This window comes from Lithobates pipiens, unplaced genomic scaffold, assembly GCF_037356315.1.
Source record: "Lithobates pipiens isolate NorthernLeopardFrog02 unplaced genomic scaffold, aLitPip1_a1.2 Scaffold_30, whole genome shotgun sequence".
In the NCBI taxonomy this organism is placed as follows: domain Eukaryota; kingdom Metazoa; phylum Chordata; class Amphibia; order Anura; family Ranidae; genus Lithobates; species Lithobates pipiens.
In genome coordinates this window covers 141,933,761-141,957,938 of record NW_027507791.1, presented here as the reverse complement: position 1 = coordinate 141,957,938, position 24,178 = coordinate 141,933,761, and positions in this window count along the sequence as shown.

Genomic DNA, 24,178 nt, shown 5'->3' with positions numbered 1-24,178 from the left:
GCCAAGTGCCTCATGTCCATCAAACAGAGTACTGTTGCCGACTACGCCATTGGATTCTGTAATCTGGAAGCAGAGGTTGCTTGGAACAATGAGGCCCTCGTGGCTGCTTTTTCTCATGGTCTCTCAAGGATGAGATAGCAGCCAGAGATATACCCACTGAGCTGGAGATCTTGATCTCGTTTGCCATCCTCATTGACTCCAGACTCACAGAAAGACTTTCTCTTAAGGAGCACTTGCCGAAGCCTCCTGTACGTTTGCCTCCAAGCTTTATAGTCCCACCCATGCCTCCCTCACCTCCCATGCCTCCTGGTACCGAGTTGGTCAGTGAAAATGAACCCATGCACCTGGGCTTCACGCGTCTCTCTGCTAATGAGAGAGCCTTTAGGAGGAGGGAGAGATTGTGCCTTTATTGTGGCCAGGCAGGTCACTTTTTGAAGTCTTGTCCTATTCGTCCAGGGAACGCCCGAACCTTAAAGTCCTGTCATGGACAGACCTTAGGTGGCGTTGTTTCGTCCCCAGTTATCCAGAAGGATAAGCCCCTGGTTTTGATCACCCTTTCTTGGGCTGAGTCGTCCATCGAGATACAGGCTCTAATCGACTCTGGGGCTGCAGACCTGTTCATTGATGCTGCATTTGTTTCGCAGCACTCGATTCCGCTGCAGCTGCGTGACACTCCACTTGCCATCGAGGCTCTTGATGGGAGACTTTTACAGCCTGCGCATCTGACTCATGAGACGGTTCCGTTGTCCATGGCTGTAGGGGCTCTTCACCATGAGATAATCCAATTCCAAGTTATTTACTCGCCCAGATTTCTGCTGGTTATTGGTTATCCTTGGTTACAGAGGCACAACCCCTCTTTTAATTGGCTCTGTGCTGAGGTTCTCTCCTGGTCACCACAATGCAGTGCAACATGCTTCCTGAAGGTATCCAAGGTCCTGTGCACCGCTTCACTCCCCTCCCTGTCAGAGGATTACCGTGATTTTGGTGATGTCTTTGATAAAGGTCAATCCGGTAGTTTGCCTCCACACCGGCCTTATGATTGACCTTTAACCTGGTGCCATACCGCCTCGTGGCCGGGTTTACCCTTTGTCGGTCTTGGAGGATAAGGCCATGGAGGAGTATGTTGCTGACACACTTTCTCGAGGTTTCATCCACAAATCCTCGTCTCCTGCTGGTGCTGGTTTCTTCTTTGTGAAAAAGAAGAGCGGTGAACTGAGACCTTGTATAGATTATAAGGGTCTCAATCGTGTCACGATTAAGAATGCCTACCCAATTCCATTGATTACTGAGTTATTTGACCGCCTCAAGGGAGCAACGTTTTTTACGAAGCTTGACCTGAGAGGGGCATACAATCTCGTGCAAATTAAGGAGGGTGACGGGTGGAAGACAGCGTTTAATACCAGAACAGGCCATTATGAATATCTAGTAATGCCTTTTGGCCTTTGTAATGCCCTGGCAGTTTTCCAGGAATTTATTAACGATGTCCTCCGAGATTTGTTGCAATTGTGTGTGGTGGTTTCTCTCGATGATATCCTCATATTTTCCAAGTCCTTGGAGAGCCACCACACAGATGTCTGTCGTGTACTTCAGAAACTAAGAGAGAACAATCTCTATTGTAAACTGGAGAAGTGCGAGTTCCATCGTGAACAGGTTACATTCCTGGGCTATTTCATTTCCACTGCTGGTTTTTTGATGAACCCAGAGAAACTTTCGGCAGTCCCACAGTGGCCTGGACCCGTGGGTTTACGTCCTCTGCAACGTTTCCTGGGCTTTGCCAACTACTATCAGAAGTTTATTCGTAACTTCTCGTCTCTGGTCAAGCCTCTGACTGATATGACCAGAAAGGATGGTAACCCACAGAGTTGGTCTCCGGAGTCCATTAAGGCCTTTGAGACTCTCAAGGCTGCCTTTGTTTCTGCTTCTGTGTTGGCAAATCCTGATCCTACGTTACCTTTTATCCTAGAAGTTGATGCTTCTGAGACTGGAGTTGGCGCCCTTCTGTCTCAACGTCCTAACTCTGAGAGCGCTATGCATCCGTCTGGCTACTTTTCCAAGAAATTGTCACCTGCTGAGTGCAATTATGAGATTGGTGACAGAGAGCTGTTGGCGATCATTTTAGCCCGGAAAGAATGGAGACATCTCCTTGAAGGTACCACTGTGCCGGCTCTTTTTCTTACTGACCATAAGAATCTTACATTCTTGTCTGAGGCTAAGTGCCTCTTCTCCCAGAAGGGCACAATGGGCTCTTTTCTTGTTGAGTTTTAATTACATTGTCTCATTCTTACCCGGTACTAAGAATGTAAGGGCTGATGCCTTGTCACGACAATTTTCCTCCACTTCCAAGTCGGAGTTGATACTGGTTCCTGTGATTCCTCCTGATCGCATATTGGTTACGGTTCGCACCAGTCTTACTTCTCCTTTGAGTGACAAAATTCTTGCTGCACAGGTCCATGCTCCTCCCGAGAAACCTTGTGACCACTGCTTTGTCCCAGAGAATGTCCGTACTGCCGTGCTCCAGACTTACCATTCTCCCAAGGCAGCTGGCCATCCTAGGAAGAATCAACTCATTTGGGCCATTTCCCAAAAATTCTGGTGGCCTAGTCTATGGGCTGATGTTACTGCCTTCGTAGCTGCCTGTTCCATGTGTGCTCAGAGTAAGACTCCACGACACCTTCCAGTGGGCCTCCTACAACCCATACCCAATGGAGAGAGGCCCTAGACCCACCTGTCAATGGATTTCATTGTGGAGTTGCCCAACTTCCAAGGCAACACTGTTGTCCTTATGGTGGTTGACCGGTTCTCAAAGATGTGTCATTGTATTCCACTTAAGAAGTTGCCTAATTCTAAGGAACTGGCTTCCATTTTTGCTTGGGAGATCTTTCGCTTACATTGGCTACCCAAGGTGATTGTCTCGGACAGGGGCAGTCAGTTTGTCTCTCGGTTCTGGCGATCCTTTTTTGCACAGTTGGGTATTACCCACAGTCTAATCGGGCCGCAGAGCGAGTCAATCAGTCCTTGGAGCAATTCCTACGTTGCTATGTTTCTGACCAGCATAACAACTGGTCAGACCTATTACCATGGGCATATTTTGCTCACAACAGTGGCGAATTATGGTTTCCAACCTTCCATGTTGCCTGATTCATTTGTTCCGCAGAGTATTCTTGCGTTAGAGGAGCATCTGCGTGGTCTTCCACTTGGGTACAAGTCCAGGAGGCTTTGCGTCATGCTAATGTTAGGTACAGACTCCATGCTGACCGCAGATGCCTGCCTGTGCCTTCCTACCAGGTTGGGGACAGGGTCTGGATGTCATCTCGCAACCTCCAACTTCGTGTTCCCTCACTGAAGTTTGCACCTTGGTTTATTAGGCCTTTCCGTATCCTTCGCAGGATTAACCCAGTGGCTTACGCGTTGGACCTTCCTCCTAGCATGCACATCTCAAATGTGTTTCATGTCTCCTTATTGAAACCATTGGTCTGCAAATGATTTACCACCTCGGTGCCACGTCCTCAGCCTATTCAGGTTGAGAACCATGAGGAGTATGAGGTACAATCCATTGTTGACTCCCGTAGCTTCCATGGGCACATACCTGGTGCATTGGAAAGGGTACGGTCCGGAGGAATGCTCCTGGGTTTCATCCTCGGACGTATATGCCTCTGTCCTCCTCCACGAGTTCCATAGATGTTTTCCCCTCAAGCTCGGTGGCCTTTCGAGGGAGAGGGGTCATTGAGGAGGGGGTACTGTCAGGGCTGGCTTAGCCCTTCCTTCTCTGGGCTAGCTGCTCAGCTGTCGGCTAATTGCCAGCTCTCATCTCTCTCCACAGTTACCCAGCTGTTCCTGATCCTGCGCGTCTGACCTGCCTACTTAAACCTGTCAAGCTCACTTCATCTCTGCCTTCACCTTGGTCACATCACAAGAAACCATCTCCTGCGTACCTGTATAAAGACTGGCTTGCCGACATGCCTTCTGGCTCCTTATCCTACTTGCTGTTCCTTCACTTGGATCTCTGACTTCTGGTCTGGCTGATTACCCGATCTGGTTATTGAACTCTGGTTTGGCTGACTACTCGATCCGGTTACTGGACTCTGGTTATGCTTTGACTACGCTTACTCTATTACCTTTTTATTTTTATTTAATAAACAAGTGTGATTTAATTGTACTTCTGTCTCGGTCTGATTCATGCTTTCTGACAGCAGGATACATGAATGCGGCTTGCCATTACTCCCAAGCAAAGGCTCCTAACCACCTTGCGGTACTTGGCGACGGGGATCTCCCCTCATGCTCTGGGACTCATTATTCCAAGACCTGTTCTGGCATTATCCAAGTCCTGCAGAAGTACTATATTCGGGTAAGTTTTAGCCTTTAACATCACATTCTATGTACAGTGCCTTGCAAAAGTATTTACCCCCTCTGCTTTTTACCTATTTTGTTACATTACAGTCTTTAGTTCAATTGTTTTAAATCTGAATTATATGTGATGTATTAGAACACAATAGTCTAAGTTGGTGAACTAAAATTTGAAAAATATATACATAAAACTATTTTTCAGAAATTAAAAACTGATAATTGGCATGTGCGTATGTATTCACCCCCTTTGTTATGAACCCCATAAAAAGATCTGGTGCACCCAATTACCTTCAGATATCACATAATTAGTAAATAATAATAATAAATGATGTCCACCCGTGTGCAATCTAAGTGTCACATGATCTGTCATTATATACACATACCTTTTTTGAAAGGCCCCAAAGGCTGCAACACCTAAGCAAGAGACACCACAAACCAAACACTGCCATGAAGACCAAGGAACTCTCCAAACAAGTAAGGGACAATGTTGTTGAGAAGTAGAAGTCAGGGTTAGGTTACAAAAAATATCCAAATCTTTGATGATCCCTAGGAGCACCGTCAAATCTATCATAACAAAATGGAAAGAACATGGCACAACAGCAAACCTGCCAAGAGACAGTCGCACACCAAAACTCACGGACCGGTCAAGGAGGGCATAAATCAGAGCAGCAGCATAGAGACCTAAGGTACCCTGGAGGAGCTGCAGAGTTCCACAGCAGAGACTGGAGTATCTGTACATAGCATGACAATAAGCCGTACGCTCCATAAAGTTGGGCTTTATGGCAGAGTTTCCAGAAGAAAGCCATTACTTTCAGCAAAAAACAAAATGTCATGTTTTGAGTTTCAAAAAGGCATGTGGAAGACTCCCAAAATGTATGGCAGAAGGTACTCTGGTCTAATGAGACTAAAATTGAACTTTTTGGTAATAAAAGAAAACGCTATGTCTGCCGCAAACCCATCACACCCAAAGAACACCATCCCTACAGTGAAACATAGTGGTGGCAGCATCATGCTGTGGGGATGTTTTTCAGCAGTCGGGACTGGAAACTAGTCAGAGTTGAGGGAAAGATGGATGGTGCTAAATACAGGCATATTATTAATTGTGTGATTTGAGGCTAGGACGGAGGTTCACCTTCCAGCAGGAGAATGACCCCAAACACACTGATAAAGCAACTCTTGAGTGGTTTAAGGGGAAACATATAAATGTGTTGGAATGGGCTAGTCCAGGGATATGCAATTAGTGGACCTCCAGCTGTTGAGAACTACAATTCCCATGAGGCACGGCAAGACTCTTAGAGCCACAAGCATGACAGACAAAGGCAGAGGCATGATGGGACTTGTAGTTTAGCAACAGCTAGAGGTCCGCTAATTGCATATTAATGGGCTAGTCAAAGCCAAGACCTAAATTCCAATAGAAAATCTGTGGTCAGACTTAAAGATTGCTGTTCACAAGCACAAACCATCCAACTTGAAGGAGCTGGAGCAGTTTGCAAGGAGGAATGGGCAAAAAACACAGTGGTAAGTGTAGTGATATATTATATATATAGTGGTGGTTAGATGATTAATTCGTTATTATAAGTACTCTTCCGCAGCAACCCAATTCTTCCAGAGAGATGCACTTTATTGACCTCCAATACAGAACAAAGTCTTGCAACAGATGACCCAATCCAACAGAGTAAATCTTATCAATATAGTAAATATTCAGATCCCCATATTTCCTCAGACCTTGGTGCCTTCACGACCACACACCCAGACAAGACTGACTGCCATGTTATATATCCTAAGCATTGAATGGCTGAGCAATTTGATTGGCCCTTTCCATTAAATGCTTTGATCTCCTTGTGTTTTTTTCATAGTGACAAAAGATTACTCCTAGCCGTGAACAGCTGTAGTCATAAACTGCCCTAATTTGCATCCTTACATATAAACATAAACAAGTTCCCTTCAATATGCGTAATTAGATTAACAGATACCACCTTTACAACCTTTTGGTGTATAGAATAAGGCATATACCCCAATCTAAATTCTTGCATATTAACACCAACAGGTTTCCTTCAAGGTGCACAATTAGATTAACAGATACCACCTTAACAATCTTTTGGTCAACAAGTCCCCTTTGATATGTGTAATTGAGTTGGCTCGGACAAGTCATTCAACAAGTCATTCAACTGAAATCTGACCTGGTCAATCTTGCATGTGTCCATCTAACACCATATATATAAAATACATGGACACACACACACACACACACACACACACATATTACAACATATAATATATATATATATATATATATATATATATATATATATATATATATATATATATATATATATATATATATATATATATATATATTACAACAGTAAGATGTGACAAGCTCATAGAGACTTAGCTAAAGTGACTTGGAGCTGTGATAGCCGCAAAAGGTGGCTCTACAAAGTATTGAATTTAGGGGGGTGAATAGTTATGCACATTGACTTTTTCTGTTATTTTGTCCTATTTGTTGTTGGTTTCACAATAAAAAATAAAAAAATCAAAGTTGTGGGTATGTTTTGTAAATTAAATGATCCAAATCCTCAAACAATCCATGTTAATTCCAGGTTGTGAGGCAAGAAAATACGAAAAAAGCCAAGGGAGTGAATACTTTTGCAAAGCACTGTATTTAATGTTTGCTAAGGTATTGCATTCATTTCTTCATTCCATAATTACCATTATTGTAATATGCTGTGAATGTTCTCTTTGTCCTCATGCATGGTGTAAGCTTTTACTGCTCCTTTTTTGTCCTTCGTGCATATTTTCCTTCACCAACCTCCCTAGCATGCTATCCTGGGCCTAGTAGCTTAACAATGTATTTTGTCAGCTTAATTTTTGTGCTTACCCTAAACACCCCCTAAAATGTGTAAAAATGTTATTGTTGTCCCTAAATTCAGGCCATTTTTTTGGGACACAAACTCATTTGGATCCCCCCAAATGCTAAGTCAACTGATACCAATACTCTATCTGCTGACTTTGCAAAAACCCATACACACTATACCTCTTTTGTGGTCGTATTTCTGGATGAATTCACCAAAGCATGTAGTGCAAGGGCCTGCCTGAATACCTTCAAATGGTACTGTTGGAAGTTTTTGTCTCCTATTATCTTGACCAGTAATTTATGAATGTAAAAATATGCTTCAGTTTGGACACTGTGTATCCATATTTTTGGATTATGACACTTCTTACCTGTCCAGTGGACTGCTAACAGTGTAAGTAAGGAGGGGCTGGCCAAACCATCACACATTATTTATGCATTCAGCTCTCGTGGAAGAGGGTTACCTGTCCAAAACCTCTACCCCCCCCCCCCCCCCCCAATAACATTTATAACATTTTTGGAATGGGCCACCAGAGGGAGGGAGGAATCTACTTTTGTCTTTAAATACTCATTTAAATACATGTTATACTTATGTTGGCCAAGAATGTTTGTGTTAAATTTTCTTGCAATGTTATGTGCAAAAGTAGTATTTTTTTTTATTGTTTGACTCCACAGTTTCCTTCCAATCCACAGCAATGGCAGGCTGTTGCAGCCCAGTTCCACCATCAGTGGGATTTTCCCAACTGTGGTGGGGAGATTCATGAGAAGCATGTCCGTATTGTCCCACCACCTAACTCAGGCTCCTATTATTATAATTCTAAGGGCTTTTGCAGCATAGTCATGCTAGTGGTAGTGTCTGCCAAATAGGAGTTCCTGTACCTGGATGTTGGGAAGAATGGCCGCAACTCTGACGGAGGAGTGATTACACAGACCGAATTCTACCGTCGGCTCCAGAATGGCACCTTACATTTGCTACCTCCTGAGGACAATGTCAAGGGCCTCAATTTTGTCTTTGTGGCAAATGAGGCCTTTGATTTGCGGGAACATCTTATGAAGCCCTTTGTTATGAGGAACCTCACCCCAGAGGAGACGATCTACAATTACAGGCTCTCTTGTGCCAGAAGGGTTGTGGAAAATGCCTTTGGCATACTCTCCAGTCATTTCAGGCTGTTTCTAACATCAATTAACCTGGCCAAATACAAGATCAACCATGTAGTATTGTGATGCTGCATACTGCACAATTTCTTACAGAGAAATGCAAGCAGCTACCATTCCTTGCTGCAAAGTGAGGTTGACTTTTCAGTGTCAAGCCCAGCTGATCCTGGTGTGATGACGGCTCTGGAAAGTGGCCAAACTGCCCGAGATGTCTGGCAACAATACATGGATTACTTTGTGGATAGGGGAGCAATGGCTTTGCAGCAAACTGTTGCTGATCGGGAATAAATATTTGATACCAAACTCCTATTTCATTTGAACTACTGTTTGTTTCTCCTATCTGTCTCCTAGGTTCTCAAATGGGCTTAATTTTGGCCATTTTCTAGAATAGTGCAAACGTACATTATTTGCTCCATGAGGTTACAATCTCTTCAACTAACTATTATGTTGTACTGTGGGTCTGCTACATACACACACAAAGTTATTGTTGTTAATGTACCTAATGCATTCATGTTAAAAATATTCACCCTTTGAACTTCTTTAATTTGCCTGAGTTTGCCACATTTTAGAGCACATTTAGAGCACATTGTCACTGTAACTACAACTTAACAAATACACTGGTATTGAGCATTGAAATAAAAAGCCACACATTGTTGATCATAATTTTTTTTTTTTTACTCCAAGCACACATTCACGTGTGTTTTAAGAGGTTTTTGAACAAACCAACATCTTGGTGTATAACATGTATGTTTGCCATTATTTTGCCTTTTTTGGGGCTAAACAGGCATGTTTAAAAACATAACATACATATCCCCAACTCAGGAACTTACAAAGTTCGACTTTGCTAAACTGAAGGTCATATGAGATATTAGTATCCCAAGACTGTATTGATGTTGCATTCCTCAGATGGTGTGATCTCACCCCTCTGAAAGCCAAAATTTGAAGCCACATACACGTAGAGGCATAACTGTTAAATGTAAATTATGTTCCCCTGCCTAAAATGTGTGTAGGTACAAACAGGTTAGTTTCTAAAGCCCCAAAACACACAGGGGGTTATTTACTAAAGGCAAATCCACTTTGCACTGCAAGTGCACTGAAAGTACACTTGGAAGTAAAGTCGCTGTAGATCTGAGGGGGACATGCCAGGAAAATAAAAAACAGCATTTTAGCTTGCACATTATTGGATGATAAAATCAACAGAGCTTCCACTCATTTCAGATCTACCCCTTAGAATTCGAGCAACTGCACTTCCAAGTGCACTTTCAGGTGCACTTTCAGTGCAAATTGGATTTGCCTTTTCTAAATAACCCCCACAGAGTGTAAACATGTGCTATCTCCCATATCGGGATATCAATGTACGCGTTTTGGGAATGCAACCCCTTCCTCAAAACTAAATTTTGCAGTGCACTTGTAGTGCAAAGTGGATTGTCCTGTTGGAAATAAGCTCCACTGTGTGTTTTGTGGCTTTAGCAAACTAGATGTAGGGAAAGACAAACATTTTAGGCATGGGATCGTGAGGCAAATTTGTGGCCCAATTTGTGTGCATCTTCAATATTTGGCTAATATTTTACTTAGGGCAGTGTTTCACAACTCTCCTTCTCCAGATGCATTTCCAGGTCATGTTTTCTATATTTTTTGTTTTTGGCACAGGTGATGATGTCATTTTCGCGGTTAGTAATTCACACAGTCGTTTTTATCCTGTGGAAAATAAAGAAAACAGGACCTGGTGGTGCACCTAGAAAAGTGGAGTGGCTAAACACTGACCTCAGACATTATAAAACCTAGGTTCACATTGGAGCGATTTGTCATGCGATTTGATAGATAAAATCGCATGACAAGCCACAGCCAATTTGAGGCAATGGCACTGTTCCAATCGATGCAACACTGATTTAGTGGAGCCATAATAATTTGCAAAAGTAGTTCCTGCACTACTTTTTCCAATTTCATGCGCGACTTCAATAGACATTTGCGCATGAAGCTACACAAATGTCTATCGAGTAGCACCTGAAATTGCACTGACCTTGCTACTTAGAAATCGAGCTGCTTCAAGTGAAGCAGTGCAATTTCAAAGTAGCATCAATGTGAACCAGGGCTTAAAAGTAATAAAAACATGGGAAATATTAAAACTGCAAACACGAGCTAACAAGTGGAAGAAAACTTCAGGCCAGATGAACTTAAAATTTGGCAAGCATGTCACCATAATCACATATTTTTCTCTGTAAAGCAGTGGCAGCCTCCTTTATTCGCTCTAGATCAATCAAAGTCTGCATCATATCTGCACTCATACGGGCAATTGTGCATTTTGGAAGTTCGTGTCCTTGTAAAAGAAGAGAAAAAAGAATTAAGTGAACGATGGTCAAGTGGCTGAGGCCCTACATAGTCAATTAAGGTCAAGTTACTAGTCAAATTGGGGAAATACCTACCCAGTGTATTGTTACTTTCAACCTTCTTGCCCTTCAGACACCTACACTACTGGGAATGTACACACTGCAGCTACTTTGTAATCTTGGCCCTGGTGCCTGGGTTTACAAAACTCGGTTACCTAGAAACACTGCCGGCTCCTTAGACCTCTTCCTTCTCCATGCTAATGTTAAGGCTCTGCATACTTTGTTAATGTGTGGAGTGCGTGTTTCTTTTTGACACCTAAACATTTGACATGTATACACATTTGAAGCCAAATTTAAAGAATACTTACTTGCACAAACAAGAGGCTAACAAATAGTTTCTTCCACTTCTGGGTGTCTTTGGCCCTCTGTTTGACTTGCATCAGGGGATGTTACATCCACAATAGGAAGGCCTGTGCTGGGTCCAGGTGTCTTATCCCACACCTCCAAACCAACATCCTGGTTCAGCTGAATGCACTCACTTCTCTAAAAAGAAATAATACACCATTAATGAATCCCCCCAAGTCACTTATGTTTCTAGCATTCTTTTTGCTGCATTAGTTGACCAACCTTGCAATGGGGACAATGTTGCTCATGACAACATTGAAAAACTAATGCAGTTGCCCCCCACCCCACTTGTCTCCTATGGGGTAAGGGATATATGAGGCTCATTCTAGCAGGCGTGACTCTGTGTGACTGTAATGCCTGTCTTCTCCTCTATCCATGTCTACCCTGGCAAGGCTGCATCAATGGGCACTGATGAGCCAGGCAGCAACCAGAAAGTGTTCTTTACCCCTTAAGTTCCTCCCTAAGCCCAGGGCCTTCGGCACACCTAAAATCACCTGTCAGTGGCTAAATGAGTGTGTTTGAAGTTGTCACTTATGATTATGGGGGGAAGATGACTTTGTTGTCTCCCCTGTTTGGGCCTCGGCAATGGTAGCCTCCCTTTGTCCCCTCTGGTGGCTTGTCTGTAGCCTCCTTTTTTTGTGCTTCCCTATTGAAAGTCCAAAAAAAATTTTTGTACCAAAAAATGGCAAAAAAATAAAAAAATAAAATGTTCATATCTGCTTTATATTTAACTTCATGTTTAAAAAAAAAAATTCAGACAAAGGTTAGAGAAAACATTATCTAGAATTTTAAAAAACCTACTTAGAGAAAGCACATATACAGACAGCTAATTTACACATATACATATTGCTTACTTTTTTTGATTATATGATGGATGGACTCCATCTGCTCCTGCTCGCTGTGCTTTAAATCTGATCATCGCTTTTGGATTTGGTCCTTCGTTCATTTGGCCGAAAATTCGACCTCCAAAACGATGAGGACCTTCTCCAAAATTAGGTCCTTTCGGCTGTTGGGCCTTTTTATAGTTGTGCAGCTTGCAATCGTAGTCGTGCTTCTCAAGGATGCACACCATCTCCACCATCTCAGCATTGCTAATGGGGGTGTTTTTGCACCTCCTATAAGCTCAAACACCGCGTACCTGCCTCGAATCCTTGGAATCCACCATGCTGTCACACTCGCCAATCTTTCGCCGTGTTAGTCGCATGCAGAAGATGGATGGTCACGCCCAGTGGAGTAGCGTGGGTTGTCAGCGCCTGGGGCAAGGCTAGTAATTTGCGCCCCCTAACCTGCGGACTTTTAGCACTCCCCGAGTCCCTTCCCTTCCTAAAATAATACTGACCAGCCGTTTTCCAACACTGACCACCCTGATTCCTATACTGACCAATATACTGACCAACCTGATTCCTATACTGACCACTACACTGACCAACCCGATTCCTACACTGACCAACCCGATTCCTACACTGACCACTACACTGACCAACCTGATTCCTACACTGTCCACTACACTGACCAACCTGAATCCAACACTGACCACTACTCTGTCCACTACCTACTACACTGTCCACTACACTATACAGACCACTATACTGTCCACTACACTAACCATTACACTGTACACTACACTGACCACTACACTGCACTAACAACTATACTGTCCACTACACTACACTGACCGCTATACTGTCCAATACACTAACCATTGCACTGTATACTACACTACACTGGCCACTATACAATCCACTACACTACACTGACTGCTATACTGCCCACTACACTAACCGCTATACAGTCCACTACACTACACTGACTGCTACTATACAGTCCACTACACTACACTGACCACTATACTGTCCACTACACTGACCACTGTACTATTCACTACACTGAACACTATACTGTCCACTACACTGACTGCTATACTGTCAACTACAGTACACTGACCACTATACTGTCCACTACACTACCCGTTATACTGTCCACTACACTGACGATTACACTGTACACTATACTGTCCACTATACTATCCACTACACTGACCATTACACTGTACACTACACTGACCACTATGCTGTCCACTGCACTACACTGGTCGCTATACATTCCACTACACTACACTGACCATTATACTGTCCACTACACTACACTGTCCACTACACTGCACTGACCGCTATACTTCCCACTGCACTGACTGCTATACTGCCCACTACACTAACCGCTATACAGTCTACTACACTACACTGACTGCTATACAGTCCACTACACTACACTGACCACTATTAGCCCCTGTACACACGGTCGGAGATTCTGCCAACCAAATCCGTCGGATTTTGTCCGTCGGATTTAGTCCGACGGATTGTGTCTGAAACTGTTGCATACACACGGTCGGACTAAGTTGTCGAAAAATCCGATCTTTCAGAACGTGATGACGTAATTTCGTTACGATGGGACTACATTCAGGCTAGTAGCCAATAGCTTTGATGTAGGAATTTGATCTGAGCATGCGTGGCACTTGGTCCGATAAAAATTTGCTACACATGATCGGAGTATGTCTGATCAAGCCAGTTGGTCGGGAAATATTTCCAACATGTTGGAAAATTGGGTCCGATGGATATTCGGACGGAATCAGTCCGATGCATACCACACACAGTCGGATTATCCGACGACACGGTCCGATAGGACACATTCCGACGGATTCTCCGACCGTGTGTACAAGGGCTAATGTCCACTACACTAACCACTGTACTATTCACTACACTGACCACTATACTGTCCACTATACTACACTGACTGCTATACTTTCCACTACAGTACACTGACCACTATACTAACCACTATACTGTCCACTACACTACACTGACCACTATACTGTCCACTACACTGACGATTACACTGTACACTATACTATCCACTACACTATGCTGTCCACTATATTATCCACTACACTACACTGACCATTATACTACCAACTGCACTACTGACCACTGCACTACACTGATCGCTATACAGTCCACTACACTGTCCTACCTACAGTATTCCTATACTGACACTACACTGCGCTGCTCTTCTACTCTCTCTCTCCAGACCGTGTCCATCCACCTGGGGCCAGCAACATGACTCTCACCTTCTGTTTTTTTGTCCTACATCGGTCCGGAGGAGAGGAGGAGAAGACAGTGGTGGCTCACTATTTTCATTGCTTGTGTCCCCCACGCTCTGGCCACCATGTTCAGTCTTCGGCATCCTGTGATTGGGCGTACGGGGTCATGTGCGGAGGCGTGACTCCAGGAGCAATGGGATCACAGACAGGCCAGCCCCACCGCTGCACTTGACCCCCATAAACCCAATCACAGGGCGCCAGACACTGAATACGGCAGCCAGAGCACAGGGACACAGGAAATTGAAATTTACGGAGGCAGCCAGTAGTGACACACACTGGCACAGAAATTTGCCCCCCTAAATATTGCGCCCGGGGCCACGGCCCACTCCGCACCCCCCACGCTACGCCACTGGTCACGCCCCAGCGTCATGACACACTGAGAGTGGTGTTTCACACATATGCAGTGTATATAAAGCCATACAGCACATAGGGCGGCACAGTGGTGTAGTGGTTAGCACTCTCACCTAGCAGTAAAAAGGGTCACTGGTTCAAATCCCAACCATGACACTACCTGCCAGGAGTTTACATGTTCTCCCTGTGCCTGCATGGATTTCCTCCCAGCACTCCAGTTTCCTCCCACACTTCAAAGACATGCAGGTAGGTTAATTGGTTTCTGTCCAAAATTGGCCATAGTATATGCATGGGGACCTTGGCCTGTGGGCTCCTTGAGGGTAGGGACTGATGTGAGTGTGCAATGTACAGGGATAGGGACAATTGTTTCAAATCTTCTCTTTATTTTTTTTTATAATAATCATAAAACATACATATCCATTTGCAACATCATCATACAACATCATACATAAAACCCAAACATTTTACTCTTCATTTAATACAATAATAAAAAAAAAAAAAAAAAACCCAACCACAATCCCCCTCCTCTCCCCCCCCCCCCTTTTCTTTAACTTATAAATATTCTACCATTCCTTTTGAGGACCGAAACTCTTCCCATTTTTTTCACACCGTTGGTATCTGGTTTTTCACATAGCCTTCTTCTCTTATTTGTTTTTCCATGAAACACATCTCGCTCATTTCGCATATCCATTCTGATATTATTGGACTAGTTGTTTCTTTCCATTTACGTGCTATTATTGTTCTGGCTGCTGTTGTCATGTATTGAATTATTCAATTTTTCATACTATCCAGTGTATCTGTTGTGAGAGAAAATAATGCTATCTTTACATCTGGAATTAATTCTTTTCCTGTCACTTTTTGTTATATCTCAAAAAATTTTATCCAGAAATTTCTCACTTTTTTACATCCATACCAAATATGTTCCAATGTTCCTTTTTCTGTCCCACACCTCCAGCACTTATCTGTATTTCCTTTATTAACTATTTTTAGTGCCACTGGGCTCCAGTACCATCTCAGTGCCACTTTATAGTTTCTTTCTTGATGTTTTAGTGCCGTTGAGGTTTTATGTATTATCCCTAAAACTTTTTTCCATTCTTTTTCTGTAATTGTCTCTCCTAATTCTTCCTCCCATTTTCTAATTCCCATTAGATCTCTAATGTCCCCTGTGGGTAGCAACAGTTCATATATTTTAGATAGCTTATTCTTATGGTTTTGCTCCTTTAGTATTATCTGTTCGAACTTAGTTAATGGTCTAATTATTGATTTTTTATTTAACTCAATAAATTTTTCTAATTGATAATATTGCAACCAGTCTCTTTTAACTTCCAATCCCATATCGAGTAAACTTGGCACAATTGTAGACACTCACTCAGGTTGAACTGGATGGACTGGTGTCTTTATTCAACCTTACTAACTATGTAATAACATGCAGTTGATGTAACAGCCATAGGAACAATCTGGGAGTGGAGGACATACTATTGACATCGCCAAAAGGAAACCTAAAACAAAGGTACAATTATAAATTGGGGCATCAGTGGTTAGTGGCCTATACTGCTTAGATTGAGGCCTATATTGGGACCAGATTATTTATGAGTTAAGCCTAACATTAGGGTTTGTCTTTTGTTCTGTCTTGCAGGCATCTGCTAATTGAATTCACAAAATGGTGGATAAATTCACAGCGCCAGACTTTTTGCCTGAATTTATGGAGCAGTACTGGGAGCTGCCATGTCTATGGAAAGTGAAAAGAGTAGGGATTACTCAAATAAAATAAAGAGGAAGGAAAGTATGGAGAAACTCTTGGAATTGGTGAAGCCGCTCTACCCCATGGTAGACATCAATTATTTGAAGGCCAAAATTGGTAGCCTGCGTAGTACATATAAAAGGGAGTGCAAGAAGGTCATGGAATCCCAGAGATCGGGATCAGCAGATGACATATATGTCCCCAGGCTGTGGTACTACAACAGCCTGCATTTTTTGTCCGACCAAACCGAACCATTCCCATCACTCTCAACGCTTCCTTCCGCATTGGCTGAGATCACAGCTCCTGAGGTCCACCCTGGTCCTTCTATACAGGAAGAAGATGTGGAGGAGCCAAGCTTGACCCAGGTATAGCATTGTTGAACATATTTTAGCCAAAAATAGACATTATTGAGCCCATATTTATGTCTTAAAAAAGTAGTTTACATATCAATAGACAGTAGTGGCCAAAAATGATTGGGACAAGAATGAAAAATGCTGGGGTCAGAATGATAGTCTTTTCTATTTGTCAAAATTCTATTTGCAACAGTCATGAGCTCAAAATTGTGTGTGATTGATGACCATTTGTCCCATTTTCATAGACAGGAAAGTCTCAGTCAGGACGAGCCCATGCCCAGCAGCCAGACGGAATCTCAGATTCCTCCCCTACGCCCTCCTGCTAAAAGGGCCAGGAAGTCCAGGAACCTGGATGAGGTCACAGCTGTTATGTTGCTAGGCAGAACATGGAAATGCCTTGTTTACATTGGCATCTCCCCGTTCTGTTGCTCCGTGACACGATTGCGGTCCCCCGGCGGACATCGTGTCCACGGGATTCACAGAGTACACAGCGCATGCCCCACCAGCGGGATGGGCGTGACCATAATGCAGCGATTTAAAGGGGACGTACCTGTACGCCCATTTGCCCAGCTGCGCCATTGTGTCGACGCACATTGTTGTACGCTGGCCGGCATGTGGTTAAATAAAGGTATTGACCAGTGCATCCCAATGGGAAATACATTTAAAAGAGCTTACAAAAGTCCTGGGTGTCAGGACTGGGCTCTCAGTCCTTCCTTCTCGGTGCTTAGGTTGCTCAGCTGTTGGTTAATTGCCAGAACTCATCGTTCCACAGTGGCTCACTTGTTGATTATCTCCTGCTCATCAGTCAAGCCCACAGCCAGTCCCTCCTGGCTATTTAAACTGCCTGGTTCATTTTATCAATTGCCTTTGCCTTGATCAAACATATCTAGAGACTCTCTGCTGTGTTGCTGTACTTGTTCCTGACTTGCCTGGCTGATGTCCCTTCAGGAAATGGGCGGGTGGGGGATTCCGTAACCAAGTCTGCAATGTCTATCTTCATAACACATCACAGGAAGCACCCTCATGGCTAACAGAGGATAAAATATAACATTAATAAGTCACCGGGACCACATGGCCCGCACCTCAGGGTCCTTACAGAACTCAGCCAGGTGATAGACAGACCATTGTTCTTCATTTTTATGGACAGCCTACTGACTGGAATGGTACCAACTGATTGGGGAAAAGCCAATGTAGCACCAATATTTAAAAAAAGGTCAAGATATATCCCTGGGAAATACAGGCCAGTTAACTTAACATCAATAGTTTTTAAGCATTTGGAGGGGTGGTTAAGGGACTATATACAAGATTTTAGTAATAAAAACTGTATTATTAGCAGTAATCAGTAGGGATGAGCTTGATGTTCAAGTCAAACGCTGAACAGCGAACCATATGGGGTGTCCGCAGGAAATTCAAGTGCCGTGGAATGCCCCATAATGCACTGCATGATCACAGTGCATTAGTGTCTGATGATTGGCCAAATCATGTACCTGACCTGCATGCTTCGGCCAATCACAGTGCACTCTGCAGAGAGAGACATAATTGGCCGAAGGCAGTGCGCCTTTGGCCAATCATGGCTCAGGGGCTCATGGCTCAGCGGGACTCAAGTCCACACCCCACTCTATATAAGGCTGCTTATATGCATTTAGCGTAGACTATATATTTAGTGTATACTCTATATTCAGGCAGTGCAGGCAGTGTATTTGATATATATTCAGTCTTATATATATATATATATATATATATATATATATATATATGAAAGATGAGTGTATGCAGCGCTAAAAACATAAAATTAAGAGTCCATAGTGTTTAAGACAAAGTCCTTGTTCAGGGAAAAAACTGGAAACAACCATTATGTAGACAGAGACACAATTAGGTGAGCATGAGATTATCCTCCACTGAACATCAACATACCTGGCCTCACTGAATTACAGGTGGTCAAACAAGCATGATAGGGGGGTTAGCTGAACACCTCCCGGTTCCGTTCGTAGCAGAACAGGCGAACATGCAAAAAGTTTGTTCGAACACGCAAACACCATTAAAGTCTATGGGACAGGAATGTGAAAAAACAAAAGTGCTAATTTTAAAAGCTTATATGCAAGTTATTGCCATACAAAGTGTTTGGGGAACCAGGTCCTGTCCCAGGGGACATGTATCAATGCAAAAAATATTACTTTAAATATGGGATTAATGCCTGGGATTAATGCAAAAATAAAATCGTGCCTGGGGGGTGTCTATAGTATGCCTGTAAAGTGGCGCAGTTTTCCCGTGTTTAGAACAATACCACAGCAAAATTAAATTTCTAAAGGAAAAAAGTAATTTAAAACTGCTATAAATTAATATCATTGAGAAAAACGGCATGGGTCCACCCCCCCCCCCCCCCCAGCCCATTTTCAGGCCCTTTGAGTCTGTTATGGATATTAAGGGGAACCCCCGACCCAAATTTTTTTTAAATGGCATGGGAGACCCCCAGGCACTATATACTCTGAACAGAAGTATATATTCTATACAGCCTGCCCTATATACTCTGCAAAAAATTGGGCCTTAGGTGTTGGTGGTACCAGAACACTGTAAGCCCTCACAGTTACTCTTGGTGAGCGCAGGAACAAGCCCTACTGTGAAATACTATATCAAAAATTGTAATTACATGCCCCTGTTAAACGGGCAGAAAGATTGGGCCTTGGGTGGTGGTGGTGCCCTAAACCAAAAATATTGTTGGAAGCCAGCCTCATCAAGATTGAGGAGGAATAGGATAGTCACTCAGCATAGGCAGTCTTCAAGGGAACCCACATCCATAGAAAAACAAATCAGTTACATCAGCATCAGGTGCTTGATAGCTGCTGATCCAAGACTGATTCATTTTATGAATGTGAGCCTATCAACGGAGTCTGTGGACAGGCACACTCTTTGATCTGTTATAAACCCTCCAGCAGCACTGAATGTACATTCAGAAAGAACGCTGGATGCAGGACAGGCCAGTAGCTCAATTGCATATTGAGCATGTTCTGGTCAGTGGTCCATCCTCAAGACCCAGTAACCCAGTGGATGGTCTGTTGGAAAGGCCTCCAAATCTGCTCTTGCCCCTAGATATTCCTGCACCATGTAATGCAAATGCGGGTGATGGTTGCTTGAACCGATCAGACCTTGGCACGGAGGACTGAAAAATTGTCGAAAGGCATCGGTCAGCCGGCCACCGCTCTTCCTCTGACTGAATGAAAAAAACAGCAACACGTTGTTCAGCACCAGGAAGTTGTAACCTCCCAGGCTCTGGAAATGCATTGCACAAACCTTTCTGCAAGGCCTTCCGAAGATGTTTCATCCTTTGCTCCCTCTGCAAAGGCTAGATAAGTTCTGCAACCTTACCCTTGTAACGTGCATAAAGAAGGGTTGCCAGCCAGTAATGATCCCTCTCCTTGATACCACAAATCCTAGGGTCCTTTTGTAGGCTTTGCAGAATCAGAGGGCCATGCAGCGTAAGTTTGCAGAGGCATTCAATTCTGAGTCCTCTTGGTCACTAAGGATCACATGATCCGCAACAACCCCCTCCCAGCCACGTACAACTGCTTGGGTTTCTGGGGACTGAAAAACATCCCTTGAAGATTGCTGATGAAGGTTATCCTCCACGTCCATGCTGATACAATCATCCTCCTAACTATCTGGATAAAGAGAGCCTTGAAAGGTATGGAAGTCCTCCTCTTCCTCCTGCTGTTCTGCCTCAAGTGCCATGTTCATTATTCCACGAAGCATGTGCTCCAACAGGAAGACAAGAGGGACAGTATCACTGATGCATACATTGTTACTGCTCACCATCCTCGTGGCCCCCTCAAATGGTGACAGGACAGTGCATGCATCCTTGATCAGTAGCCACTGGCGTGGCGAAAATAAGCCAAGCTCCACTGACCCTGTCCTGGTGCCATACTCACACTTGTACTCACTGATGGCCCTTTGCTGCGTGTGCAGCCACTGCAGCATTGCCAAAGGTGAGTTCCACCTGGTGGGCATGTCACAAATGAGCAGGTGGGCAGGTTGCATTCCCTTTGAATGTCAGCCAGCTGAGCACTGGCATTGTATGACCAGCAGAAATTACCCCAGAGTTTTATGGCCTGCCTCAGGAGATCCTGTAAGCCTGGGTACCTGCTCAAGAACTGCTGCACCACCAAATTTAAGACATGCGCCAAACATGGGACATGGGTCAAGTGTCCCTGTTGGAGGGCAGACAGAAGGTTGGTGCCATTGTCGCATACAGCCATTCCTGGCTGAAGCGGGTGTGGCGTCAACCATCTCTGAGCCTGCCCCTGCAGAGCTGACAGAATCTCTGCTCCAGTGTGGCTCCTGTCCCCTAAGCAGACCAACTCAAGCACTGCATGGCATATTTTTGCCTGAGTGCTTGCGTAGGCCCTTGAACACTTACAGAGCACCACTGGTTCAGAGGATAAATCTGCAGAAGAGGCCATAGAGGAAGAAGAGGAGGAGGGGTGGAGGAGAGAGCTGTGGCAGAATCACCACTCGCATTTTGGAGACATGGTGTAGAAACAAGCTACAACAATACTGAACCCTGTCCTGCATCCTTCTTAGCTGCCAGCAGAGTTACCCAGTGCGCCGTGAAGGAAAGGTAACGTCCCTGCCCATGCCTGCTAGACCATGAGTCAGCGGTAATATGCACCTTACTGCTGAACGCCCTGTCCAAAACATTGCCTTGCACATAACGGTAGAGAGCTGGAATGGCCTTACGTGAAAAGAAATGGCATTTTGGAACCTGCCAGTGAGGTACAGCACATTCAACAAATTCATGAAAGGGGCAGAGTCTACCAGCTGAAAAGGAAGCAGTTGCAGTGCAACCAAATTTCTTTTTATGGTTTAGCAACTGGGGTAGGGAAATGTACCTTCTAAAATCAGATGGAGGTGTACTGATAGCAGATTGGCTGAAATTACTTGGGACACCTATTGCTATACCTTCATTCCTCTCAGTACAGGTTTTTGAGAGGACTGGAGGTATAGTGGGGTTGGAGATCCCAGATGAGAAGCAAGGAGAAGTCCACCTTTTTGTTTGATGTGGGTCTTTCAAGTGCTGTTGCAATGGACTGCATGGGAGGTCATCATATGTCTGGTCAAGCATGTGGTGCCCAACCGGCTGCTGTTCTGGCCACGCTTGATCTGCTTCAGACATAGGTTACAAACAGCAACAGTGCAATCTGCTGCACATGTGTCAAAAAATGTCCACACCAAGGAACTTTTCAAAATCAGTGGCGAGTCAGCAGCATACTGCACCTGCAGAGCTCTGCGGTGTGATGCAGTAGGGTGGCTGCCCTTAAGCTGCCTCCTAGAGGACATCCTGCCTCATTGGTGTTGTGCCTCCTCCTCCTCTCTTCTATCAGGCACCTAAGTAGAGTCAGTGACCTCATCATCCTCTCCCTCCTCGTCACTGGAGCAAACTTGGCAGTATGCTGTGGCTGGGGGAACATGACTGCCTGTTTCTTGTCCTTCTTGGTCAACCCCCCTCTCAAGGCTCATGTTACTCTCTTCCTCAACCTGGGAACCAACATCGGAGCCTTAAAATCGCTGCACATCCTCCAGAAGCATGTACCCGACACTGTGGTCAGATAGTTTGGGGGACTCCTCCGTGCATGATGGTGGGCTATAGAAGGAGTGACTGTGGAAAAGGAGCCGGTGGAATAGGCTGCTTTGGCAGCTGAATTTGAAGGCAAACTACTGTGAGCCTGGGTGACAGAGAAAGAGGACAGCTTTGTTATCCACTCCACCAACTCTTCTGCATGTTCTGGTTCAATAACATGGCCAGCAGGGGAGAAAAAGGATAAGTGTGCCCCGTGGCCACCTGCAGAGGATGCACCATGTCCATGACCAGCACTGTTGACTGTAGACACAGAGCCTGTTTGTCCTCTTTTAGTGGCCTGTGAGCATCTGCCTCTACTTGGTAGCCTTCCAGACATGATGTATATTTTTGTTTTGCAACATCATACTACAGTGTATTGTGAACTGTGTACAGCACCAGAAAACTAGTAGCAATTGCACTATGGCTGCACTGTATTGTGTAATGTGTACACCACCAGAAAAGTAGTAGCAACTGCACTTCGGCTGCACTGTATTGTGTACTGTGTACACCACCAGAAAAGTAGTAGCAACTGCACTATGGCTGCGCTGTATTGTGTAATGTGTACACCACCACACCAGGGTGTGACTTCCCCTGACACGGTCGGATGTGATTAGCGGGAGCTTCCGAGTTCAGCCTGAGTCTCAGAAAGTATCCTGATTAACAACTACTACCGAGACCCGCAACCCGAAAAACAAGCGAGCCCGACGGCGAGATGAGTAGCAAACAATCGGCAGCAAACTGCCTCAGTATGCAAGGATGGATAAAGCAGACGGCAAACGGAGCCCTGTTTGAAGAAGAGGCTCAACATGTTTTGCGTGGATTACACGCTTCTTCTGGAGCTTGTAATATTGTGACTAACAAAACAATAAAGAAACAGAAAATATATATGAATATAAACATAAATATCAGTCATATTCAACATAGTATCAAAAAAATTAACCAGACACATGGGTGTACGGTGTCTAAGACTCCTAAGGGTGTCAGGGGCCCATCAGCCAAGAGGGGAGGTAAGGAGCAAAAGGTCATCATGGGGGCGTGTATAACACAATACGAAAGGTGCTTGAATATTTATAAACATATACTAACAAGAACTCACTCAGAGAACTGGTTTTTATAAAGGATATTCAAAAATCTGGACTGCACCCCATATGGGAGACACTACATATCCATCAATGATGAAATCATATGCGGGACGAGGTTTTATAGATTTACAGTTCGGCAAACAAGACCCCCCTAAACATCCCAAATCCGAGAACACCGCACCCATGAAAAATTACTCAGAATTAGCTATACTTAATACTAAATCACATGCAATGTAATTTCAATCATCAGGAAAAAAAAAATATATGCCGATATGTTTTTGTCTTTTCCCTGATGCACTCACTGCCAGTTGTTTTATAATGGGGATTAGGGATGAGCCGAACACCCCCCGGTTCGGTTCACACCAGAACTTTCAAACAGACCCCAAATTCGTACGAACGTTAGAACCCCATTGAAGTCTATGGGACTCGAATGTTCGAAATTAAAAGTGCTAATTTTAATGGCTAATATGCAAGATACTGTCCTAAAAAGGGTTTGGGGACCTGGCTCCTGCCCCAGGGGACATGGGTCAATGCAAAAAAAAGTTTTAAAAACTGCCGTTTTCGCGGGAGCACTGATTTTAACCACTTGCTTACTGGGCACTTAAACACCCTTCCTGCCCAGACCAATTTTCAGCTTTCGGTGCTCTCACACTTTGAATGACAATTACTCAGTCATGCAAAACTGTACCCAAATGAATTTTTTGTCCTTTTTTTCCCACAAATAGAGCTTTCTTTTGGTGGTATTTGATCACCTCTAGGGTTTTTATTTTTTGCGCTATAAATGAAAAAAGACCGAAA